Source organism: Panthera onca, chromosome E2 (assembly GCF_046562875.1).
Source record: "Panthera onca isolate mPanOnc1 chromosome E2, mPanOnc1 haplotype 2, whole genome shotgun sequence".
NCBI classification, from domain to species: domain Eukaryota; kingdom Metazoa; phylum Chordata; class Mammalia; order Carnivora; family Felidae; genus Panthera; species Panthera onca.
Genome location: NC_138353.1, coordinates 20,335,765 through 20,341,764, shown reverse-complemented (window position 1 = coordinate 20,341,764; position 6,000 = coordinate 20,335,765). Strand labels below are relative to the sequence as shown.

Below are 6,000 nucleotides of genomic sequence, written 5' to 3'. Positions count from 1 at the left end.
ATAATTCTCTTGGATCATGGATCCCAAGGAAGCCCAGATCACCAAGGGAGAGGTTGTCTGCACAGTCTTCTGTTGAATGAGACAGTCATACTGAAAGCCTAAAGCGCTACGGAGACATCGGCCCCTGGCACAAAATCTTCTTAAAGTTAAACCAAGAGTATGCACATGAATGTGCCCAGTCAGGTGAGCTCTGCAGCATTGGGAGTTATTCAGTATGAGCCCCATCTGTCATGCCCTCTGTTTCTAGACCAGGTTCATGCTCTAAATCTTGAACTGAGCACGGGACAGAGCCCAGCCCTGTCCTACCTCAGCCACCTCCCATACTGCACATAGAAATAGCCAAGCAACCCGGAAAAAAACCTTCCACAAGGTTTTTTTCCTAATTCTTAGTGACATGGGGCCATCTTCTTCCTATCAAATCATGATTTAAAAACATATGAAAAAAAAATGTTTTAAACATAGGTCAGTAAAACCTGATAAGTTGCTAAACATAGAATTTCTGGATCTGATGTATCATAAAACCTTAGCACAGCCATAAAGTAGTACAGAAAAGGGTAGTGTGATGGTAAATTTTATCTGTCAACTTTGAATTTCCAGTTTATAAAAGGATTTATAGCTTCATAATCACCAAACAGGTGAAGCACTTGTAAGACAAAAAAAGTTGACCTGGTTAAGATTTTAAAATTAAGTCCTTTTCTTTTGGCCAACATTCCAACATGGAACAATAAATGGAAAAGACCTTGATTGTAAGATTTCTTTTTTTTTTTTCTTTTTGGCACAAAATTCTCTTAAGTTCTTAGTCTCTGTATAAGATGGACCTGAATTGGCTCTATAGAGTTTTAGCTGAATAATTAACATAGAATTCAGTTTCCTATTTGTAATAAGATTGAAAAAGATAAGTAAATCAGGCCTGTGACCATTTTACCCCAAAATGCAATTTCTTCATTATAAGGAACCAAACACAAAGGAAGTTAAAGAACTTCTTTAATAAAAGCACTGAACTGCCACCAGTCTAATAGACTATTAGAGTCTAGATGAAGATGGAAAATTGCCTAATAAAAATTGCAATTTGCATAGATTTGCCCCATAATTACAAAACTTATTAGGCTCCATTTTGCAGATACTATAATGGAGTTCACCTTTCATTTAATGCGATTTGTGATCACTGACTACTGCAGGCAGCAAACGTGGGTAAAATCAAATCCATAATTACATTTTTGGTTCATATGTGAAAGACTGAAATATTCATTAGCTGAGATATATACTATTTGTTAAAATTAAGTAGAATGAAAAATTCTGGAAAGGGTTTTACCCAGTCCTTTAAATACCTTTTCCAGGGCTTGTGGTCCATCGAGGGTGCAAGGTAAGGTTCTGGAGGTTAGAAAACAAGAAGAAACACTCGGTTTGGGTCTAAATTCATTCAGTCTGGTTCAGTACAGTAAAGGTTTATTAAAATCCTCCCATATATGTGGCCCTGACTGAATTAAGCAGTAGCCTAAGTGCCTAATGCCTGGTTCATGGTCAACCCCATAACCACCAACTGGCGAGGATGAGACCCCCGCCCAACCCCGAGAACCGGGTCTTCCTCCCTGGGGCCACGCCCCCTCTCCATGTGACTTCGTGGCTCCTCCCATCAAGCGGTGGGGTCTATTTTTCCACCACTGAGACGTAGGCTGGTTTTGCAAGCTTGGCTGATGGAATGCAGCAGCTGTAGGGGGAGGGGGCGGTGGGGGAGATGCCTTGCAGCTTCCTCTTCAATTCTTGGGACGCTCCTGCTGCCACGTGAGCAAGTCTGCAAGAGACTCCCAAGCGACGCGGGACCCAGTGGAGCGAGACCCCCGCTGACAGCCAACACCGAGGCCCCAGCCGCTGAGGAGGCCATCTGGGACCCTCCAGCTGCCAGAGAACTATAGCACGTGGGAAAGCCCCGGTGACACCTGGAGAAGAATCCCCCCTCTGAACGCAGCCGACCCCTGGAACTATGAGAAATAGTAAGTCATAGAGTTGGGGGCTGGTTTGTGAAGCCGCCCTGGTAACTGACACCATCCCATAATGCCCGGTTTCCAGGAGAGAGTCTCTGTGGTAGGAGAAACCACCACACTGGGTGTGACTATCAAGAATAATTTATGGGGGCGCATGGGTGGCTCAGTCCGTTAAACATCTGACTTCGGCTCAGGTCATGATCGCATGATTCCTGAGTCTGAGCCCCATAGCGGGCTCTCTTCTGTCAGCATAGAGCCCACTTCGGATCCTCTGTCCCCCTCTCTGCCCCAACCCCGCTCACTCTGTCTCTCAAAATAAATAAATAAACTTAAAAAAAAAAAAAAAAGAATAGGGGCGCCTGGGTGGCTCAGTGGTTGAGCGCCCCGCTTCGGCTCAGCTCTCGATCTCATGGTTGGTGCTGTGATGACGGCTCAGAGCCTGGAGCCTGCTTCAGATTCTGTCTCCCTCTCTCTCTGCCCCTCCCCTGCTCACGCTCTGCCTCTCTGTCTCAAAAATAAACATTAAGACAAATTTAAAATAAGTAAATAAAATTTTAAAAAGAATAATCTCTGAAAGCACAAATGTGCCTCTTTCTCTTTTTATTTTTGCCCTAGTAATTATTGCTGCTAGTTCTCATAAAGTATCTCATTCTCTCCCTAAGTTACAATAACCTCTATGATTATAAAGATTTCTAGGACAAAGCAACACACTTTTTTTCTCTTTTTTTATGTTTATGAGGTGTCACATGTTTATTGCTGTTCGCAGATGGGGTCATACACCGAGCGCACGCTCCTGGGGCCCCTCTACTGAGGACTCTGTAGAAGAAGCCTCTCTTTGGTTTGGGAACTGGGTGACACAGTTTCTCTTCTAGCTCTAAGGCCACATACTCTTCAGTGTCACTTTCGCTGATGTCCTTACAGCAACCCGGTTCGATCATCTCGTTCTGCCAGGGGATGGAGACAGAGCCTGTAGCAAACTGGCCACAGAAAGTATCATCCGTGGAGTCCAGGTGGACTCGTCTGACCGTGTTGGTCTGGTCCATTTCCCCGACATCCCTGCCATTTTTTTTTTTACCCTGGGTGTTTGTTTACCCTGGTGAAGTCCTGCAGAGCCGTCTTAGAGAACTTCCACACGGGTACACAGTTGACCCTTAATGCAGATTTGAACAGCATGGGTCCGTCCTACTAGGATTTTTTTCTTTTCTTTCTTTCTTTTTTTTCCTTCAGTTTTGAGAGACAGCGAAAGACAGAGGACAAGCGGGGGAGGGACAGGGAGAGAGGGAGACACAGAATCCGAAGCAGGCTCCGGGCTCTGAGCTGTCGGCACAGAGCCCGACGCGGGGCTGGAACCCACGAACTGCGAGATCACGACCTGAGCTGAAGTCGGCCACTTAACCGACTGAACCACCCAGGCGCCCCCGGATTTTTTTAAATAAATACGGTACAGTCCTGTAAATGCATTTCCTTTCTGTTCTTTATGATCTTCTTAACAACATTTTCTTCAGCTCACCTTATTGTCATAATACAGTATGTAACATACGCAATATGTGTACGTGGACTGTTTATGCCTCATCGGTGAGGCTTCCAGTCAACAGTAGGCGATTAGCAGTTACGTGCGGGGGAGCCACAAGTCCTACGTGGATTTGCAACCGCATGAGGGTCAGAGCCCTGCCCCCGTGTTGTTCAAGGACCGACTGCACTTCCAACCTGGCTGTAAACACGAGGCGCATTCTCAAATACACCAGTTGCTTGATACTTTGATGGGTTAATTTATAATGACCTAAAAACCACTGATATTTGTCTGAATGTTCTCTTGGGGCTGGTGCTGGGTCAGCTGAGAATCCCTCTCCCTTCAGAAAGTCTTTGGTGCCTGGCTGCCTTGGCTGCTGGCTCCCCTTCCGTCCCACCAGTCCTGTAGGCTCTGAGCACCCAAAGTCCTCTCAGGTAAGATTAAAGGGGGGATTTATTTTTAAGCACTATGAAAGCTACTCAAAACTTGAAAATAGATAAAAGAGATTTGCTAGATGTCCTTCTATTGCCTTTCTGTTGAACTTGACTATTTTACAGCTCTGCTCGGGCAGATGTGAACTCAGAGACTTTTCTCAGTTAGATACGCAAATAATTGCTGACCAGTGGAAAAATCATCCCAGGGGATATGGCTATGGCCCAGTAAGAAATTAACCAGATAACTATCTAAACCAGCAGTCCTACCCTAATTCCGTTATTAAAATCGCCCAGGGGAGCCTGGGTGGCTCAATCAGTTAAGAGTCGGCCCGACTCTTGATCAGCCCAGGTCTCGATTTCAGGGTTGTGAGTTCAAGCCCTATGTTGGGCTCCACGCTGGGCATGGAGCCTACCTTAAAAGAAAGAAAAGAAAAGAGAGAGAGAGAAAGAAAGAAAAAGAAAGAAAGAAAATGCCTAAAGTACCTGGTTCCTCAAATGCACTTTGAGTCACTTTTAGCATCTTTCTGGTCCCTACACTAACTAAGGTGTTAAAGAAAATCTTTGACACTGTTCTTTTTACTGTTATTCTATTATTTGATCTTCCATAAATGATATGTTAACATATGGTGAAAATGGGTATCAGACAACCCAAGGATGGGAGGAACCACTCTGCCTCCAGAAGCAGCCTCTGTCTGGGTCGCTCTGGGACATCATGTCTGTCTGTCTCTCCCTGTGGTCCCCACACCTGCTGCCGTCTCCCCTGGGAAGAATGGCTCCCTCCACACCCTTATGGAAAATGGCCATCCACGGCTCTCCGGTTTGCATATTCTCGATTTCCAGGAAGAGCCCAGACTGACCTGAGCCACAGAATCTTAAATTCACTTCCAGGAGGGAGGCTGTGTCCTCTCCAGTTCTACTCCAGCCTGTGGCCTGTGACGACTGGAAGATGAGGACACTGCTGTCCCTGCCTGTGCATTACGACATACGGGAGTGGACCTCCCCCCAGAGCAGCAGAGGCACCCCAGAGCTCTCTCTCTCTCTGCCCATGCCCCAGAGCCAGGCCCGAGTACAGAATGGGACAGGGACCAAGACTGTGTTGAAATGCCATTCATTCCCCTTTATTGCTGTGGTTCATGCCCCTTCACCAATGACAGTGCTTTCTCTTTCTTTTTCTTGATTAGCATTGCCAAAATTTGAGTCCTTTTTATCTTTTCCAGAGAACCATTCCCTGTATTAAAAATTCTACTCTTGGGCACCTGGCTGGCTCCATCACTGAAGCATGTGACTCTTGATTTCGGGGTTGTAGGTTCAAGCTCCATGTTGGGTGTGGAGACTGCTTTAAAAAAATAAAATCTTAGGGGCGCCTGGGTGGCTCAGTCAGTTCTAAGTGTCCGACTCTTGATTTCAATGCAGGTCATGATCTCACGGTTCATGTGTTTGAGCCCCATGTCGGGCAGAGCCTGCTTGGGCTTCCCTCTCTCCCTCTCTCTGCCCTTCCCCACTCATGCTGTCTCTGTCTCTCTCAAAGTAAATAAAAAAAAAAACTTTAAAATTAAAAAGTAAAGAAAAAATAAAGAAAATCTTTAAAAAAAAATTCTACTCTAGTTCTTTAATCTCTCCTTCTCTCGCTTTGTCTCCAGTAGTTACCTTTGTATTCTTCTTGGCTTTAGTGCTTTCCTAGGCTTTTGTTGAATCGTTCATTGATTTTCACCCTTTCTTGCCTGATAATGGAGACCTTTCATTCTCTTACTCAGAGCTAAGTGTTGGCCGCACTTCTCCTAGGTCTGGGGGCTCCGTGCTTTCCATGTTCCTAACTTCTCTACAGGAGCCCCTAACTGCTTGTTGGCAGAGGTTAACCCTTGTTTGTTTAACTTCCAGGTCTTGAATTTTTTTAATAAACTTTTTGTAATTGATTGCTAGTTTTATTACATCATTGTGAGAACATGTGCCCTGTCCTGCTCCCGCTGTGTGGAACTGGGGAGTTTCATGGGTTCTGAGACAAGAAGGTGATTATGCACAGGGCACAAAGTCTGTGGCTCTGTAAGTCAGACTATTATGAAGCCTCGGACTCTGG

The 6,000-nt window shown here is 45.3% G+C and overlaps 1 long non-coding RNA gene across 1 annotated transcript in view; it reads right to left on the bottom strand.

Annotated features, from left to right (window-relative positions):
* Positions 1 to 1,326: 1,326 nt before the first annotated feature.
* LOC144614574 (uncharacterized) overlaps positions 1,327 to 6,000 on the bottom strand; it is a 53,544-nt gene continuing 48,870 nt past the window's right edge. The window contains exon 3 of the long non-coding RNA XR_013552408.1: positions 1,327 to 1,371. This is a non-coding gene — a long non-coding RNA (uncharacterized LOC144614574). The remainder of the gene's footprint in view (positions 1,372 to 6,000) is intronic.